This window comes from Natrix helvetica, assembly GCF_964273705.1.
Source record: "Natrix helvetica genome assembly, chromosome: 3".
In the NCBI taxonomy this organism is placed as follows: Eukaryota; Metazoa; Chordata; class Lepidosauria; order Squamata; family Natricidae; genus Natrix; species Natrix helvetica.
Window position 1 is genome coordinate 34716410 of NC_138549.1, and position 21157 is coordinate 34737566.

The 21157-nt window shown below is 37.5% G+C and overlaps 1 long non-coding RNA gene across 1 annotated transcript; it reads right to left on the reverse strand.

Moving 5' to 3' along the window:
• Positions 1 to 360: 360 nt before the first annotated feature.
• Positions 361 to 19994, reverse strand: LOC309389940. Its single transcript, XR_014175036.1, has 3 exons — positions 19930 to 19994; positions 2913 to 2980; positions 361 to 493 (listed from the first exon to the last, which is right to left on the reverse strand). It is a non-coding gene; the product is annotated as an uncharacterized lncRNA (long non-coding RNA).
• Positions 19995 to 21157: the final 1163 nt, after the last annotated feature.

Genomic DNA, 21157 nt, shown 5'->3' on the forward strand with positions numbered 1-21157 from the left:
CGTACAGGAAATTTTGCAACATAATATTAAATCTAGATTCTGGAGGAAGGTGATCATTGCTTTGAAAGCAGTGCAAAAATTAAATATTGCCATAAAATGGTACATTAATGAGTCATAGTCTATTATGAAGACATACAGTACATTTCTGAACAATAGGGAAAAGCAGCCAATTATAGATCTAGAAATCCAAATTAATAGTCTTTGATAAAGTAGTTTAGTTTTACTTAGACGTGTCATAAGAAACTTCTAAAACTTTGGAATAAATGAAAGGAATGCTCATCACAGCAATGTTATGACCATTTAATCGTTTTTCCATAAGAAAAGATTAAAATGCTTTACTTATGCTAGATTAAATGCTTACTCGATAATTGCAATGGACAGTATGCTTTCAGAATAGGAGAATTAAATTAAAAGAAAGACAACTGCAGAAAATGTACTAGTGGTAGAATTAGAGAGGGTTTCATCAGCTCCTGATACCTCCACTGTAATGAATCTGTCAAAAGATAATAATATTTTAGTGAAAGGTGCGATTGGATAAGTCACGTTATTTATTAACTGTTACCTTAAAATATCACTTTTGTCTTATTATTAAAGAGTGGTTAGAGTGCATCAGGGCTGCCTGACATAAAGCATTAAAAAAAGATTATAGTTCTAACAGGGCTCAGAGTATATTCTCTGTGCTGTAAACTCTATAGCATCATTTACTAATACCTGACGAGCAAAACTAGCCAGAGAACATTAAACCAGCAGACACTGGATCCTTAGTCTGCTCCCGTAACCCATCCAGCACATTTAGAAGAGTACCCTGGAGCTGTATTTGTCACAGCACTTTTAACCAACCAATATCAACATCCTTAGCTTCTAACCTTGATGTCTCAAACTGCCACAATTAAATACCTGCTTTTTGCTTACATGACTTGAGAACAGATAGAAGACAAAGAAAACATCGTATTGCAGAACCTGAGATTCAAGCTGGCTTCATGTTCTCCTTCCCTGACAGTCTATCCCAAATCAATAAGAAAAAAAAGAGGAGCCCATTTTTAGAACTCACAAAGGATAGGCTAAACATTTAGCTATTTCCAGAAGAATATACCATATTTTTGGAGTATAAGACGCACCGGCGTATAAGACGCACCAAGGTTTTGAAGAGGCAATTTTTTAAAAAAAAGTAGGTAGGTAGATAGAGGGATAGACAGGGAGAGAAAGAGAGAGAGAGAGAGAGTTGGTACAGTAGATAGGTAGGGAGAGAAAGTAGTTAGGTAGGTAGATAGGTAGAGGAATAGAGAGAAAGAGAGAGAAAGAGATAGAGAGAAATACAATACATAGGTAGCGAGAGAGAGAGAGTAGGTAGGTTGGTAGGTAGAGGGATACAGAGACAGAAATAGAGAGAGAGAGAGAAATACTGTAGATAGGTAGGGAGACAGAGAGAGAGTAGGTAGGTAGGTAGATAAAGGAATAGAGAGAGAGAGAGAGAGATAGAAATAGAGAGAGAGAGAGAAATACAGTAGGTAGGTAGGGAGAGAGAGAGTGTGTGTAGATAGGTAGGTAGGTAGGTAGAGGGATAGAGAGAGAAACAGACAGATAGCGAGATAGAGACATACACTAGGTAGGTAGGGATAGAGAGTGTGAGTGTAGGTAGGTAGGAAGGTAGAGGGATGGAGAGAGAGAAAAACGGGCCCATTTTTTGTAAAAAGAAATTGCAAGCATAGCCTTATGGAGGCTTATAGAGTGCTGCTGGGGGATGGAGGGGCAAAAAACAGCCCGTTTTTTGCCCATTTCTGCCCTTCCCAGCTCCCAGGAGTTCTCTGAAAGCCTCCATAAGGATATGCATGGCCATTTTGGTGAAGGGGTGGGGCTTCGGGAGACAAAAATAATGCTGTATTTGGTGTATAAGACACACCCAGATTTTCAGCCTCTTTTTTGAGGAAAAAAGGGTGTGTCTTATATTCTGAAAAATACGGTAATTTTCCCTGTAAAATACCAATTTTCTGAAATAAGAAAAGTCACATGGAAATAACCTGAGATTTTTTTCTTCTCTTCTCTTTGCTTCTCTTCTCTTCTCCCCTCCCTTCCCCTCCTCCCTTCCCTTCATTCTGCTCTGCTCAAATCTTGTATCTCCCTTCATGAGTGGGTTAGGATTAGGATTGGTTTATATATTTTGACTGTAGTGCCCACATATTTTTGGCAGCTGTATAAATATAGGAGCTGTAAAGATTTTGAAAAAAGTTATGTGGCATTTCAAGTCTTTAACATGGTTTTTAAAATCCCACATGTAGTTTATAACAGTCTTGGTTGCCTTCTCCATGGATTCTAAAGCTAAGACTACTTTACCAATTTATATTTTAGGATACAGGTAGTCTTCACTTAACTACCAGTCATTTCAAAGTTATATCATATATAGAATTGTTTTATGGCCTGTAAAGTGTATGCTGTCATTAATAGTTGCCACCCATTTCCCCCACAGTCATATGACTGCATGTTGTGGGGGTCAGCTTTACAACCAGCTACAACGGATTATAGTAATAAGATTGCAATTCACAATATTTTTTGCCCCAGTGAAATAAATTGGTTCACTTAACAAGCACCCAAATTGTTTCCGGCCATGTAAGTGCTTTGACTTATGACTGCAAGCATTTATGACCATAACTCCAGGTTCAATTATGGTTTTAAGTTGAGGACTACTCTAATGCCCTGACTTCACCTCTAATCTAAATCCACTATCTTTTGGCATCGCCATCTTTTGACAATCTCAACAGGAGATTAAATTGTTAGAGAAGTGTCTGGCCTTGAAATATTCTATTTGGAGAGACATGATCAAAGTATCTCCTCATACCATTTTCCAAATTAAAGGAACCCCAAACCATATTAGTGACAACCGTGCAGAAATAAACCTAAAAACAACACAACATTACCTTGATTTCTATTTTCCAGCAGCTTCAAAAGCCATGAGGGTTAAATTTCTTCATTCCTGAAGTAACACCTGATTGTTGGAAGGGAAAAAGAAATGAATAAGAGGTTTTCCCAGTTCCAAGAAGTTTTGACTCTTAGTCTCCTAAGTTTCTCAACATACAAGACATAATGGAAGTTTGACAAATCTTAATAAAAGAGGGGGGCTTTGGTCACATGATTGTGAACAGCATATTGGCTTAATTTATTCACTCGCTGTGGACACTCTTAATCATTTCCAATTCCTATACCAGGCTAAGTTTTTGGCCTATTTTTCTTTCCCCGGGTCCTGTTGTCAATGCAGTAGATATCACTTCGTTACAGAGAAATCTAATTAAATCAAATTTTACATTTGCTTTAGGCAAACAATTAAATGTCCCAGTATTTTATGGACTCAAATCACCGTCTATTTTTCCTCTCTCTCCTTAAACAATGTCATTGGAAAGTGCATATTGATTAATCAGAACATTCCTTTTTTTTTAAAAAAAAAAAGTCCTTTAAAGTCTTGAGTGTTTCTGCGATTAAATTCTCTGAGAAAACATTACATTTTAGTCCCATTTCTTCTCACACTGAGGCATTGTGCCTTGAGTGATTCATTCCTTTTCTTTTTCTCTCACCCACTGCCCTGTTGCAAATGACACCCCTTGTTCTGTCAAAGGAAAATCTATATGAATGTATAAGTGAGAAAGCTGCCTGATTGTATACATTAGTGGGGGGGAAACAATCCCACCCTGTGAGATTTCTTGTTCTCCTTTCTTGTATGTATCTCTTTAGCAGGGAGACTCCCCAGGATCTTGTAATTGTATCACTAGTGATGGAAGAGAGACAAAGTGTATTGAACAGGCTACAACTGATTTTCAACATTAAATAGATTACTCTTAAAGGCAGATAGTCTGGTTTTATACATGTAGATAATTATTCAAATAAGCTTTAAGCATGTCTTGTGCCTGGGTGCAATAATTGTTATAAAATCATAAACAATTATTTCACTTTTAGTCATTCTATTTTACCAGCTTCCATAAAATATGTAAATACAATAGATATTTAATTAATCTTAAGGCAGCTTTTGATTCTGTACCCAGGACCATATTATGGGAGAAGCTGGAAATCCATTTATCCATTGGAGGGTTTCTCCCTTTAATTCATTTTTCATTTTAATTCAATCATAATTCATTTCCTACACCCCAATACAACTCTTAAGGTCAGGTGAAAAATGTAAGGGTTTTTCTTGAAGCCAGATACAACTCAAAACGGGGGGGGGGGAGACCGATTGTTTCCCCTCCCCCATTCCAAAGGTGCTTTTTCAAGAGCCAATTGGACTTCCTTTGTTTTTGCTTGAATACGTTTCACTTCTCATCTAAGAAGCTTCTTCAGTTTAGTTCAGAACTGAAGAAGCTTTTTGGATCAGAAGAGAAATATCTTTAAGCAAAAAAAAAAAAAAAACCTCCAGTTGCCTTTGGAAAAAAGCACCTTTGGGACAACCATGACATGGATGACTCAGAATCTCCAAAGATATTTGTCCCGGTTTTTAGATTAATGGTATGGTGAGATGTCAAAGATTATAATCAGAAAACCAAGATTACTGCTTTTTCCACCATTTATAGAGCATTAATGGCCGTAAAATAGAACAAGTGATTACCTTTACCTTTAAATATTTAGGAGTAGTCATGCATGCCACTGACTCAAGGAAAACCCTGTGTTAACATGCTGCTGTTATTTGACAAAGATCTGCCAATGCCATTCTTAAATTTTTTCCAATCCAAGGAAGGACATTATGTTCCAGATGCACTTAAGCTCTTTTAGGCTAAGCTGGTAGCTTAGCTCCTTTGTGGGATTCTGGTTAGCCCCCAACTTCATGTTCCAGGTCTTTGCAAAGAGAACAATCTATATTCATCAAATCAACTCTCCAGATATTTTGCTCTGTCTCAAAACGCACACCTCCGAATGGAGCCACGTATTATAAAAATTAAATTAACAGTGTGTCTAGCTTCTAAAAAACCTTTGGTTGAAGTCAACTTCTGTCCTGAAGGCTTAGCACCATTAATCTTTCAGGATAACTTCCAACCCATGTGGATCAAGACCGTGTAATTTAATCTTTGAGATTTGGAGTACTCTCCTTCCAAAGGTCTTAAGATGGAACATGATCAGACAAAACAATCCCTGAAGTGAAGGTTAAAGAATAAGAGTGGATCTAAGGGAAGCTCGAACCTTCCCGTCACCAGCACATAACAGATATATTGTCACAACTGCCAGCTACCTTATACAGCTAGAAAGACCCAGTCATCAGAAAACTTTCTCTCTTGCCTGATGCCATGCTCTCTCCTCTGTAGTATTGGATGGTAATTTAAAAAAAAGTTCCATTGCCTGAAAGCAATGGTATCATTCAAAATTTTTTACTACCGGTTCTGCGAGCGTGGCTTGGTGAGCATGGCATGGCTTGATGGGCATGGCAAGGGAACAATACTATAAAATCTCCATTCCCATCCAACTCCAGGGGAAGGTTACTACAAAATCCCCATTTCCTCCCAATCAGCTGGGACTCGGGAGGCAGAGAATAGATGGGGGTGGGGCCAGTCAGAGGTGGCATTTACCGGTTTTCCAGAACTGATCAGAACCTGCTGAAAAACACCTCTGTCTGAAAAGCTGTAATTCCAAGGAGGTAGAAACTACAGAACATGTCTATGTTGCTCCCTTTATGGAGATCATCCAAACCAGATTCATACTTCCGCTAATCTATAGATATTCTGATTGTTCAGAGTTACAATGGATTAGGGATAGTGGAAGCACTATATAGCTGGATTCACCAAGGTTTTCTCTAACTTTTTTATGCGCAGTGGCAAGGGAAAAGAGGTCAAGCCGGAAGCTCCTAACTTGTATACATTTACTGGGACTGATCACAGAACAAGGAGAAGGAGCACTGCAATACTGAGAGGCCCAGAATGATGCCATGATCTATAATATTAAAAGTCACTAAGACATCAAGGAAAACACCAAAGATCATTGATAGGCATAATCAATGGAATCTCCCTACCTAAAATCTGACTTTAAAAATGCAAATGATTTACTTACTTACTTACTTACTTACCAAGATCCTCTGGAGCAACAATCTGACCATTTTCTCAACAAAAGTTGTAATGTACCTATATGATTTGTCCAATGTTAGCTTCTCTAGGATGGGTGTAACACAGTTTCCTTTAGTGACAACTCAGACATCACCCCATGGCTACTTCAGCAGTTCTAACTAAAAAGGAAGGGTAAAAATCTAAAGGACAGGTAACCAGATTAACAATCCCAAAATATTCTGTGCATTTCCAGGAGGTACAGGATTATATTTCTTCTAGTTACCAGGACAAGATGATTTCTCGGTCAGCAAACAAGGATTTACCCAGTCAGAATCTAACTCTGAGCAGATCTGACTGACATCTTACAGATACTTAAAATGTGGCCTTAAAGATATTTCCATATCTATGTGGCTTTGACTAGATGTTAAATTTACCACAGTTAAGAAATAGGTAAAGGTCTGGCTACCCTTCTTTTCTAACTGTTTATCTTATATATGGACTGAACTTCTAATGTTATAAAGGATGGCATCCAAAAGACCACCTCCTGGGAAACCTGGCTTTGCCACGTCTGCTCCAACATCTGTAACATCCAGTCCAGCCACACAGTCAAAGATAACAGAACTGATGCAACCTAAGACTATAGAGATGGACTTTCAACAAATGCTTCAACAAATTTTACAGGGCCAGGAGGAAATCAAGAAACAGCTAAGGGAAATGAAAGATGAAATTAAAGAAAACCAAGCCCAAATTTATAAGAACTCACAGAGACTGGATCTTGTGGAAGGGGGGGTGGAGGAGGTGAGGGGGGGGTGGAAGCTGTGCAGAAAGGGAACAAAGATCTTGACATCCAACAGATGAAATTAGAATTGGAGAGAATGTCCTATTATCTTAGATTTCAAAATGTTATAGAAGAAGATGGGGAAAATATAAGGGACATCATGACAAACATTCTGGCTGACTACACACACAAAGAAAAACAACAGATGGGGTGGGATATAGACCTGGTTTATAGAGTGAACTCAGCTTATGCTAGAACACACAATGTACCCAGGGAGGTTCACATTAAATTCCTTAGAAAAAGCACAAGAGATGAAATTCTGGGTGTACAAAGGGGGCAAGCATTGACATATCATGATATGGAGATAACCATTCTGAAGCAGATCCCTAAGAAGATTAGAGAAAAAAGAAAAAATTATTCGCAATTAGCGAATAAATTATACCAGAAAGGGGTGTGGTTTAGATGGTTGATGCCTGAAGGTATGCTGATATTCTGGGAGGAGACAAGAATTAGAATTAATTCACCCATAGAGGCGCAGGCCTTTATGGAAAAAAATAAAACACTCCTAGAGAAACCACCAGACACCACAACGGACACGCAGGACACGGGAGGGGCCAGAGCTCTGCCAGTGGAGGGAGATGGGGCAATAGCAAGAAGACTCAGATCACAAAAATAAACAAGAAAATCATATTATTATAAATTGACCGAAAGTGAAAATGGAATTATATTTGGATTTTATACTGTAATGTTTAATTTGATTGAATTTAATAATAGAACTAATATGCTGATTGTAATCAATTATATACTAATGTATTATATATAAATGTATACTATGGGTATGGAGGGAGGGGGGCCTCACACATTTTGCAACTGCCAAAATTTGTATACCTGTCCATTTACCCTTTTCCCTATAAATCTTGAAAAACCAATAAAAGTTTATTACAAAAAAAAGAAAAGAAAAGAAATAGGTAAAGGTAACGGTTCCCCTTGCACATATACAATACAATACAATACAATAGTAGAGTTGGAAGGGATCTTGGAGGTCTTCTAGTCCAACCCCCTGCCTAGGCAGGAAACCCTATACCGTTTCAGACAAATGGCTATCCAACATCTTCTTAAAGACTTCCAGTGTTGGGGCATTCACAACTTCTGGAGGCAAGCTGTTCCACTGATTAATTGTTCTCACTGTCAGGAAATTTCTCCTCAGTTCTAAGTTGCTTCTCTCTTTGATTAGTTTCCACCCATTGCTTCTTGTTCTACCCTCAGGTGCTTTGGAGAATAGTTTGACTCCCTCTTCTTTGTGGCAACCTCTGAGATATTGGAACAATGCTATCATGTCTCCCCTAGTCCTTCTTTCTCTTAAGCTAAACATACCCAGTTCCTGCAACTGTTCTTCATATGTTTTAGTCTCCAGTCCCCTAATCATCTTTGTTGCTCTTCTCTGTACTCTTTCTAGAGTCTCCACATCTTTTTTACATCGTGGCGACCAGAACTGAATGCAGTATTCCAAGTGTGGCCTTACTAAGGCATTATGAAGTGGTATTAACACTTCACGTGATCTTGATTCTATCCCTCTGTTGATGCAGCCTAGAACTGTGTTGGCTTTTTTGGCAGCTGCTGCACACTGCTGGCTCATATTTAAATGGTTGTCCACTAGGACTCCAAGATCCCTTTCGCAGTTACTACTACTGAGCAAGGTACCACCTATACTGTACCTGTGCATTCCGTTTTTGTTGCCTAAATGTAGAACCTTACTCTGTACTTACTATGTACTAGTCATTGCCAACTCTATGGGGCAGTGTTCATCTCTGTTTCAAAGCCGAAGAGTGTTGTCTGAAGACGTCTCCAGGGTCATGCGGCCGGCATGACTAAACGCCAAAGGCGCATGGAACTCTGTTACCTTCCCACAAAGGTGGTCCCTATTTTTCTACTTGCATTTTTAATGTGCTTTCAAACTGTTAGTTTGGCAGAATCTGGGACAAAGAACGGGAGCTCACTCTGTTATGCGACACTAGGGATTTGAACCGCCTAACTGTCAAGCTTTCTGATCGACAAGCTCAGCATTTTACCCACCGCATCCCTAGATAATAAATAGCTAAGATTTTTTTTAAATAAGATGTATAAGAAGAACCACTCTAAATAGCCTTTTGATGGGGGGAAAAACCCTTAAAGTCCCATTATTAAGATAAATCTTTGGGGATACAACTTTGCTGCTTTTCCACCATAAAGTATTGTTACTTTAGAATTCTTTTGGCTTAGTGGCCATTCCATAATATGTTTAGCATAATGGTTAATTCAGAGATTTGTAAATGTTTTCCTCTACAAGTCTAAATAAAACTGTAATTCTACTTGGATGAGTTCCAAAAACTGTGTTTTCTCTGCTGGAGCATTTTAAATTGAAATCAAACTTCGCTATCAAATCTGGATTTCCGTTTTGTATTTTCCCTACTTTTGACGTAACACACTTCAAATAAAGCTTCTATTAACTAAGGCTGTAACCATGGATTAAATATTTATTCTGACATTATTGGACTGATAATATCAATTTCAAAGTTCAAATTTTAATAAGGTATTACAAAGCATGGAAAGAAACAAGCTAATCAAGCCAAGTTTCATATTTCCTCCCTTTGTATAAAATGATAATTGAATTTAAAGCTATGCTTTGTCTCTTTAATATCTGCTAAATATGGATGAATTACTGAATATACATTTATTCTCAGACTCATTTGAAGGCAAATATTTACAAGGCTTTTCTTTTGTAATCTGATTTTAATATCTCAACTGAAAATGATTCATAGCATATAACATCAAATACCCTGTAGTTAAGAAGGCCAAAAATTAATTAACTGATTCTACCATAGGTTTCATGAAATTAATGGTGCCATTTGTTTTATTATTTTAAATTATTGTTCCTTTCATTACATTTCAATGCCTTGTATCCAAATTGTCCTAACTTTTAATATCATTCTTATTTTAGTAACACAATATTGAATTTCCTGTTTTTCTGCACACATTCTAGCCTTTTAATTTAGAAAGAAAACTATTACATGCCTTGAGATCCGTTTTAAAGTCTTTTACCAGAATACCACAAAATGAATGTTAAGTGTTGCAGGACAAAACAATCCAAGGTCTGGGAGTCTCCAAAAAAACCAACAACAACGAACTGCACAACACATGATTATTTAGTAGTAATCTACTTAGGGCACAAAATCCATTGAATCAATAGATGGCAGCAAAGGATCAAATTTTTGTTATCTAGTGGAATTTTTCCCTTTTTCAGATCATGGTCATATTTGAGGGTTTGCCCTTACTGTGCTGCACCCTAGTGGTGATATTCTACACCAACTAGAGTTGGAACTCTTGACAGAATCAAACTCAAGTATCTGTGATGGGGAGTACTAGGTACTCCCACGTAACACCTCTCCTGCGCGAGCTGCACTGGCTGCCTGTGGTTTTTCGGGTGCGTTTCAAGGTTTTGATTACCATCTTTAAAGCGCTCCATGGCACAGGACCTAGTTACTTGCGGGATCGCATCCTCCCACAAACATCCCTGCGGCCAATTCGCTCTCACATCGAGGGGCTTCTCCTGGTGCCGTCCACTAGGCAATGCCAGCGGGCGACGCCAAGGAGTAGGGCCTTCTCTGTGATGGGCCCAACCCTCTGGAATGACCTCCCCCCGACATTAGAACCACCACTGACTTCCGCTCCTTCCGACAAAAATTGAAGACTCACCTGTTCCGATTAGCAGGCCTGGCATAATTATAACTGTTACCTCCTGGTAGACATATTATTAACTGGTTATTTTAGGGGAATTGCTTTTAATTTAATTTGTGTGATATTTCTAGGGGTTTTAAAATTATATTTATATATACTGTTTAACTGTACAGTTCTTTTTAACTCTCTTTTTAACCTCCTCCATATTTAACTTTACCTATTTATTATATTGTGATGTATTCTTTGCATGGACTGTACACTGCCCCGAGTCCCTTTTGGGAGAGGGGGCGGTCTAGAAGCGCAGTAAGTAAATAAATAAATAAATAAATAAATAAATAAATAAATAAATAAATAAATAAATAAATACATACATACATACATACATACATACATACATACATACATACATACATACATACATACATACATAAATACATAAATAAATAATAGTCCACTTGCAAACCAAGAAAGGTTTTGCCTTTTTCTTTTTCCCCTTGTATCTCACACCCCTTATTTCCCGCTCCCCTTCTTTCCCTTAATTTCCTTTTTTCCCCTCTTCTTTTTCTTTTATATAATAAAACAAAACCTTAATAAAAGGGAAGAAAACCAAGAAAGTTGTAGGGCATTCAGGAATGATAGCATTCACTCCGGCAAAGTACTGACTCAACTTCATCTCAAGCTTCATCTTTGACTTTCTTTTTCTTCACCTTGCAGCTGCCAAAAGATCCACCTGATGCTTCAAGGCTTTATGATTGTTCTGAAAACAGATGAAGTTGTGTCTTGCTGTCGGGCTTGATAGATATATGTGACCAAGGATAGCCTTCAGCATCTACAAGTGGCTCGCTCTCATTGCAATATCTTTTTGATCCTACAGGCATTTTATATATATGTTCACTTCTCAATATGGACTATGAACTCTACACTAAATTATTAGCTGTTTATAAGTGATTAGCCGATAACCCAGTGTTGCCTGGGTATTTATTTATAGGGGTAAATGTCTAGACCAAACATAATTTCCAATGTTGGATATTCCCCCTTACCAGAGTGAGCCCCCTTATGGTGTATTGTGAAGTGGTTACCATGGCAACTCCACTGTGCTGTACAGTAGAAGCCTGGCAGGACAGTAGAAGCCATTTAAAGGCACAACAGGTTGCATCTTAACAGAACACACAACCCAGAGGTGTTAGGAGTGTCTTACCACCACAGTATTTGTCTCCAGAGAGTGAGTCATCTGTGTACCAAGTTTTGTTGAAATTGCACAAGGCATTCCAGAGTTATGTTGGAACATACACACACACACACACACCCATTATGTGTGTGTGTGTGTGTGTGTGTGTGTGTGTGTGTGTGTGTTTCATAGATTTTCACGGGTACAGGTATGCAGGCCTTGGCATATTCAGGTCTTTTCCTGTGTAAGATTGAGAGTATCTTGGCGATGTTTCAACGAGGTCCCACTCGCCATTTTCAGGCTGGTGCCTTCGGCTTCGTGTTTGTGCAAGCAAAGTGTGATCAGAGCTGCTGTCTTTCTATAAATATTAGTGGGGGTGTGTGTGGAGTGCTGGCTTTGTTGCTGTAAGCAGGTTGGTTGGCTGTGTTGTTACATCTTCATTAGTTGATGGAGTCTGCAGATTAATTGGCTGTTTCATAACATCCTGTGTGGCTGAGGTACCAGCTGTGTGCCCATTAGTCTTTTGTGTTGTAATGACCTGGGTAATGGGCTGTGTGATGACATCCTGAGCTCTAATGTAGTGATATCCTGAGTCCTGTGCTGCAACATCCTTGGAGGTTGGCTGTGTTGTAACCTGTGTTCTGTGATGTAATGTCCTGAGCAGATGGCTATGATGTAACATCCCGGACTTTGGTTTGGCTCCAAGTTTGCGGTCTAGCCATGTGTTCATGGCATGTGTCAGTTTGCTTTGTGTGGGGGTCAGAGGGGGTGCAGCAGTTGGTGATGCCGCTGTGGTTTGGCTTCTGGATGGTGGTTGCATTTTGTTTATGGGATGGGTTTGGCTTTGAGCCTGGGGAGGGTGATTGGTGGTGGCGTCCTGTGTTGTTCTGGGTCTGGTGTCGGTTTTTGTGGCTGGGACTCATTTGTTAACTAGGGCTAGTTTCCAGATGTCTGGTAGGCAGGAGGTATCATCAAGTTTATTCATGTTGTGGGGGTATTTCTCTATTTCGATGGCTTCCATAATGATTCTCTTGTTGAAGTGTTCAGCTTTGGACATTAATTTGGTTCCCTCAAAATCAATGTCATGTCCTGTTGCTTTTAAGGTGCTGGAAAAGGGATGAAGTTTTTTCTTTTTTTCTGACTGTGTTCTTGTGTTCTGCGATGCATGCATTTATTCTCCTATTGTTTGTCCAATGTATGTTGCAGGGCAGATTTTGCATGATATTTTGTAGACTCCTTGGTTTTCTAGCTGGATCTTGTCTTTGGGGTTTCTTAAGATGTTGGCTATTTTTTTGGTCAGTGCTGAAGGCTGTCTTGATATTGTACTTGTGGAGAATTTTGCTGATTTTATCTGTGGTGCCTTTGATGTAAGGGAGGAGGGTGATGCCATTGTCCTGTTCTGTGTCTCGGTTTTTGAGGGGTGTCTCCCTTTGGATTAGGTTGGTAATTGTGTTTCTTTGGAATCCATTGGAAATTAATACGTTTGTGAGAGTGTGTAATTCAGTTTTCATGTGGTCTTTGTCAGCTAGGCATTTGGTTCTGGAGATGAGGCTCTTGGCTATGGAGTTGATCTGTGCAGGGTGGTGATGGGATTATGCATTTAAGTAGTGGTTGGTGTGTGTTTTTTTCCAGTAGATGGTGTGTCCTAGGGAGCCATTGGTTTTTTTGCAGATTAGGACATCCAGAAACAGAAGTTGGTTGTTAGCTTCTATTTCCATAGTAAATTGTATTTTGGGGTGTAGGCTGTTGAGATGTGTGAGGAAGTTGTCCAGTTTTTCTTTCCCATGTGGCCAAATTACGAAAGTGTCATTTACATATCTAAGCCAGAGTTTGGGTTTGTGTTCAGATTTATCTAAGGCGTTGGTTTCAAAATGTTCCATGTATATGTTTTGCAATGATGGGTGAGATGGGTGCTCCCATAGGTGCTTCTTCTATCTGTTTGTATCTTTGTCCATTGTGGATGAAGTATGTGTTGGTTAGGCAGTGGTTGGTCAGGTCCAGGATGTGCTTTGGGGGGTTGTATTTGTTCTGGATAGCTGTCAAGGCTTCTTTAATAAGCACTTGGGTGAAGAGGGATATGACATCGGAGAAACAAAACCTACAACCCAGCGACCTACTTGTGAACTAATTAAATTTTAATTTGGTACTGACTTCTATAAGATGATTTAATACATCTACAAGCCAACTAAATCTCTGATAAATCTGAGTTTTAATTTATTTTGATAAATAAAGTTATGATTAAGTTCCCATTACATTTTTAAGAGATACTAAGAAAATTTGTCCGGTATCACCATTATTATCCAACCTAACTTTAGAAGAATTAACAGTATAAAATGATAGATAAGATATATCTTTGTATCTACTTGCAGGTGATATGATCTTGAGTCCCTCAAATGCTTCTCATTCACCTAGCTATATTGAGGAGTTGGAGAAATTTGCAGAGCTGACATAAATATCAGTTAATTTTCATAAATCATATCTGAGATTTTTTCATAAAACCCCCAAAACACAGAAGGAAATTTCCACAGTTCTAGGGGTTATAATAGAATCTTTAAGGGATGCGGTGGCTCAGTGGCTAAGACACTGAGCTTGTCAATCAGAAAGGTCAGCAGTTCGGTGGTTTGAATCCCTAGCACTGCGTAATGGAGTGAGCTCCCACTACTTGTCCAAACTTCTGCCAACCTAGCAGTTCAAAAGCATGTAAAAATGCAAGGAGAAATATAAGGACTACCTTTGGTGAGAAGGTAACAGCATTCCATGTGCCTTCAGCATTTAGTCATGTCGGCCATGTTACCACAGAGACGTCTTCAGGCAGCGCTGGCTCTTCGGCTTTGAAACAGTGATGAGCACCACCTCCTAGAGTCAGGAATGACTAGCACATATGTGCGAGGGAAATCTTTACTTTTACCTTTAATAAAATCTTTAAAATATTAAGCCATGACTGTAACTCAAAATATTAATAAATCTTTACAAATAATTATGTAACAACTTGGAAGAAATTAAACAAAGAAATGAAAAACTGGTCTTCAAAACATTTCAGTATTTTAGGCCGAATTACAGTGGTTAAAATGAAAATCCTTGCACAGCTTAACTTTTTTATTTCAATGCCTCCCAATGGTAATTCCAGAATAGGTTATAAGATATTGGCAGAGAAAACTGAAAGCTGAATGCACAAAAACTGAGAGTAAATAAAAGGATTTTATATAAATTTCAGAAGCAGGGAGGCTGGGGCAGACCAAAGTTGTTAATATATTACCAAGTAGCACAGTTAGCACCAGTGGTGGGTTTCACAAATTTTAGAACCTCTTCTATAGCTGTGGCCTGCTTTGTGGGAGTGGCTTGCCAGCCATGTGACTGGGTGGGAGTGGCTTGCCAGCCATGTGACTGGGTGGGCATGGCCAACTTGTAAAATGTGGTGAAACTCACTTAACAATGTCTTGCTTAGCAACCAAAATGTTGGCTGAGAAACTCTGGCATTTGAAGCACGCAAGTCTTAAAACTGTCAAGTTACAAGACCATTGCATCCCTAACCCTTTAGAAAAAAGAACCCCAAGGGTGTTCAAACTTGACAGCTTTAAGATTTGTGGACTTCAACTCCCAGAATTCCTCCTCTCGCTCTTCATCTTGATGATGTGCGTACGGGTGGGGGAAGGGAGCTGGAACCGGTTCTAAACGGCACTGTAGATTTGTGGAACCTCTTCTGTAGAAGAGGTTAGAACTGGCAGGAACCCACCCCTGGTTAGGGCATATGACTCCATTTATTAGGGTAGACTTTTAAAACAATAGATTCATACTGAAATTATATTAGAGCCAGATAAGTTTATAAATCAATGTTTTTTCCACTGGAAATATTTTTTTTTAAATGAAACAGATTCAAATTGTTTTTTCTACTAAAACAGTGCTTCAAATTTGGCAAAGTAGATGGACAGTTTTAAAAAGGATATTTGTCCTTTAACTCCGCCAATAACAAATATATGTCAAGAAGGTTATTATGTTTTGACTAAAACGAAATCTTTGAGAAAATATAATCTTTGTAGACTAAAATATTTCTATAGTAATAGGGAACCTTTCAGTAAAGATAAGATTGATAATGAAATATATGGTAAATTACCATAGCTCTTCTAGTACAAGCTTAAATTTCTTTTAGGTAATAGAAATATTAAGAGATTTAGCAACATAACCCTATATCAATTTTCACAATTTAACACTTCATTATTTAGAACAACCATAAGGATCAATTTCAAAAATGTAAAGTTTATTATTGCAATCAGAAATTTATGAAATTTATGAAATTAGAAATATTATTGCAATCAGATCCACCATATGATTTAACAGAAGCTTGGGGTATTGGTTTTGGTAATCCCATATAGGAGACAAATTGGTAAGAATTATGAAAACTGACTGGATTCCCTTCAGTTTCTATGCAAGAAATGCAGTGGAAGTTGTACAGTAGCAGTAATAAGGTTAGAAAAGTTGTTATTCTCTTTTCTGAACTCTTTCCAAAGTCTTAACATCTTTTTTGTATTGGGGTGACCAAAACTGGATGCAGTATTCTAAACGTAGTCTTACCATGTTTTGTAGAGTGGTACTAATACTTCACATGATCTTGATTCTATCCCTCTATTAATGCAACCTAGGATTCCCTTGACTTTTTTGGCTGATGCTGCAAACTGTTGACTCATCTTTAAATGGTTGTCTACTAGGACTCCTAGATCCCCCTTACTACTATTGAACCAGCTGTCACCTAGTCTGTACCTGTACTTTTGATTTTCCTTGCCTAAGTGTAAGACTTTGCTTTTCTGTATGTTAAATTTCATTTTGCTGAATAGATTATGAACAAGTCTACTGAGATCTGTCTTCAGACTATCTTCTGGAGTGTTGGCTACTCCTGTACACTATTGGTCCTTGATTCCTATCAAGCTTATATCAAAATTATTTTTCCAAACATTGGAGAGGATATAAAAAGAGGAACATTTTCTCATAAGTTATACACTTTTGGTATAAACATTTTGGAGAGACAAGAACTATCATTAATCAAAGAACTAAAAGGTCTCCAGGGCAAGACTTATTGCATTTATTTATAGGACTAAATCATAAGCTTAAAAATAAATAATTTATTATTTGTTTAATTTTAGTAACCATATTAATAATTGTGCAATTTGGAAAACTCTAGATTACTTAATAACTGAGTTGTATATTAATAAGGCATCTTCAGTTGCTAAATTAGAAAAAAAATTCCAAAGTTAAAATAATGAGACATTAGAAGCAGGAACCACAATTTTATCAAATCTTGATTGATTGTATATATCTAAATAACAATAGATTATAATCTGGTATACTTCATATGTATGGAAAACTTTCATAGGTGTATTATCTGCCTCTTTATTCATGCTGCAGTAAATTTCTTGGATTGACAAGTTCTAAAAACACCAAGTGAGTCTCTTTCAATCTTTACTGAAATAAGTTTAAATACAAGTTTAAGGACTTTTTTTAAAAAAAATCTAACAGCAAGATTAGAATTTGATTTTGGAAAGTTACAAATGGACTATGTGTCCAAATGGATTTAAAATAGGATTTTGGAATTAATTATAAGAATCCTTTATTCTGAATACTTTTTTAAAAAGTATGAACTTTGAATACTGGACATGTGAAGGAACCAGAAAGAACTAAAGATTTCAATTAAAGAACACTTAAATTTAACATACTAATACAGAATGGTGCTAAATATCTTTACACTAGACCTACTAAAATGTTTATTTATTATTTATTGATTTATTTAAAAAGTGTCTGCCTCTATTGTATTTAAAAGACACTGGGGAAGAGGAAGAAGTTTTATAGGACAAAACTGACACTGATCTGAAAGTGAATTAAAAGGCAGGCTACAAGAATGATATGGAAAAAGATGCTACACTGCATATAATAATAATAATAATAATAATAATAATAATAATAATAATAATAATAATAATAATAATAATAATAATAATAATAATAATAATAATAATAATAATAATAATACTTTATTTACAGTCACAGACAAAAACACGACCACTACAAAAGAGACACAGCAGCTAGTCACCAAAAGCCCAACTAAGGGAGGTTACAGCTCTCTCCTCTAATGGTCCCAGCTCTCAAGAAAAACCTGGAAACCTGAGAGGTGATGTACGAGGAGACATCCCCAAGGCAATGCACAAACAAATCACAGCCATCAGGACCAGGAGGGACGATTTCAGGAAGAGACAGTAACCTAGATCTGTCCGCGCTATACATAGGGCAAAATGAAACTGGCTGATAATTAAAAGAGATGTGCCTAGAACAAACAAACAAAAAATTACCTGGATAACTTTCATATATTGTAAAAAAGATTTGTTTAATGTTTGAACAATATTGTGAGAAAGAATAAATAAAGAAAATTAGGACATCATTTGAATAGATTATAGACTAAGATTGTTAAAAGTAAAATGAAGCAATATAAAGTTGGTTTCTTTATTCAAAGTTAAAATAGATATGTTGATATCTCTGGCAACTGTCGGGGTGTGTGAGGCCTGGCCGCAACTGTCTGAAGTAGTAAGTAGTAGGGCAACGCCAGCTCCCCCATCCCCACCCTAGCTTAATTTTTATTCATGCACCCTGGAGAGGGCAGGGTCTTAATTAGGCCTTATTTGGGGGGTAGGGATTATATTGGGTGCAGATGTAAAAATCAAGCTAGGACTTACTTTCATGGTAGGTTGTATTTTCGGGGAAACACGGTAATTATCTATTTATTTATTTGTTTGTCAAAAAGTACAAGGAAACAAGTATGAAAACACATGAAAAAATGGCACAAATAAATGGATATGAATAAGCAAAACATAGCCATAAACACATAAAAAGGGTATTCCCATTTTCCTTGCTATTTTTCTTTCTACTTTTTTCTTTTTATTTATTTCTTTTTCTTAGCTTGCACCATTTTTTTATATTAATTGTATTTTTTAACACGATGACTATAAAAAGCAAGATATACTGCTGAACTAATAATAAAATTGGGATAGCAACATAGCTTCTACTTGTTTCACTAAGGCATGAAGAAGAGCCATATGCTGTTCAATGTTAATTTGGATTAAGGAACTGGAGAAGCTTCTTAGATAAGAAGCTAAACATCTTCAAGAAAAAAACAAAGTCCAGTTGCCTTTTGAAAAAGCATTTTTGGGGCAACCAGGACCTGAATGACTGAGAATCTCCACAAACATTTGAATTAAGGAAGCATCGTTGAGCATCAGCTTTTTAAATAAGATGATTCACATCGGTTCTTCACTGACATAAAAATGTAGAAATAACAGGACATGTTTTTAAACCATTCCTTTGCATTATTCCCCATCTTATTTTTCTTTCAAAGGAATAATAGTAATAACAGTAACATCCATAGTGACTCTATCTACCAGCAATGCTGAGATCTATTGGCACAGTGATGCCATTTCCTCAGTCTCTACTGCCATCTTGTGGCATAGCACTGGAGAGGCATGCTGTGGATTCCTGCTGCTCGACTCAGCAGGGGGCTGCAGAGTGCAAAATGAAGAGTCTCGCAATCAAGCATATTGATTCCCTTTTTTCCCCCTTCTGTTCCTTCATCGCATGGAAAGCATACCTGTGTGGGCATGATTAATACCCTATGTACAGATCTACCTTCTTCAGAAGCCATAATCATATTTTAGTCACATAGCTCTATGTGAAGTTCATAGGTCAAGGAAATAAGTCTGATACAGAGAAAGAAATCCATCTTGGATGAAAAATGGCTTTATGACAACATTTGCTGTGCTTAACAGAGTATTCAACATAATACAATTCTGGCTGAGAGCTGTCCAGTGGCTGCTGTTATCCTTGTCCCTGGTAGACAGCATTGGATAGTTGTTATCTTTTTAATTGTTGAAAGCTACCTCAGGTGTTAGCAGAAACAGGCAGGGTTATAAATTCAGTAACAAAATATCAGGAACTAAAAATAGAACCATGTTTATGGCAAAATTTACCTTTACTTATCTCCAGCCAGACACTTTTGCCAATTTTGCCAAGTGTCCTACAAGCGAGTGGAATCAATATTTTAACCCTTCTGAAGTGGTTGACCTACAATTCTAGACTGATATTCCAGGAGTTATTCCAGAAGCACAAGACTTCTCTATAGCAAGATCACATTTATAGAAACATGCAATGTAGCAGATCAGGAAGTCTGAGAGAGAACACTGATCTGATTTTTAGTCAGAAAACAATTCCATAAAATCATATCTGACCTGTTGTATTTGCAGGACTTAGCTCCTTCTCAAACTACCCTGTTTCCCCGAAAATAAGACCTTCCCGGATAATAAGCCCAATCGGATTTTTGAGTGCATGCACTAAAATAAGCCCTTTCCTGAAAATAAGCCCTCCCCGAAAATATTACAAGACAGCAGCAGCCATGAGGTGACCAAGCTCGCTGCTTCCTGCACCTCAAAAATAATAAGACCTCCCCAAAAATAAGACCAAGCGCTTATTTCTGGGGTCAAAAGAAAATAAAACCCTGTCTTCTTTTCGGTGAAACACGGTACTTCTCTGGATGTCCATCCCTGTAGCTCCATCTTCATATATTTCCAGGTTGGAACTTCTCATATATTATCTTCCATAACACTACTTGATTCTCCGGGTCATGTTTCTGTTAACTTCTGTCATTTCAATTTGGTTCACTTCAGTTTAATGTTCCTGTCATGTTAACTGCTTTGCTGCTGGACTGTTTTAAGTTCTTCTTAGTGTGTGGAGAGGGTGGTGTGTTGGCTATTTTTGCTCTTCTGTGCAGTTAATCCTAGATTAGAAAAGAATGTTTGGTGTCCTTTTGATAGCACATTCACTGGTGCATAGGAAAGGACATTGCTCAAATGCCTTACCACGCCTGATGAAAAACAAAGTGGGAAATGGGAATAGCCTCTACTTTCTACATTTTCTTTATGAGGAATGATGATTTTGGAAGTCAAATAAAATTTTATTTTAAAATAAACTACAATGATCAGCACATATTTTATGGACAGAATGATAAATGTATTGTCCTGTTTTAGTTGTACTGTTTAGGAGAGGAATTTCAAGCTGAAATGGGAGGAAACATGATTTGATCATGGTTTTAAAGGAGGTCTTGAAAGTGACAGAGCTTGGTGAAACTCTGATCAGAGAGAGGGATATCAAGGAATAATTCTACAACTGCTAGTTCTTTATGAAATTGTGATTCTGCCCACTAGTAGTAATAGTTTTCCCTCAGAATGCTGGCTGGATTTCTCCTGGATCTACAGCATCACCAGAGGCAGAAAAGACACGAGGCCTGCCTTTGCCTGGTTTCTAATGCTTCTTATATTTCTTTGTACATGTTTTTCAAGTAATTTTAACTTTTAAAATTATACTATTTGCTATTTTAAAATTTGATTCTCAGCATCTATTGTGGTGCGTTTATCTTTATTGGGTTCTTAGTGTTCTTTGAGCTCATTGTTCTCCAAACAA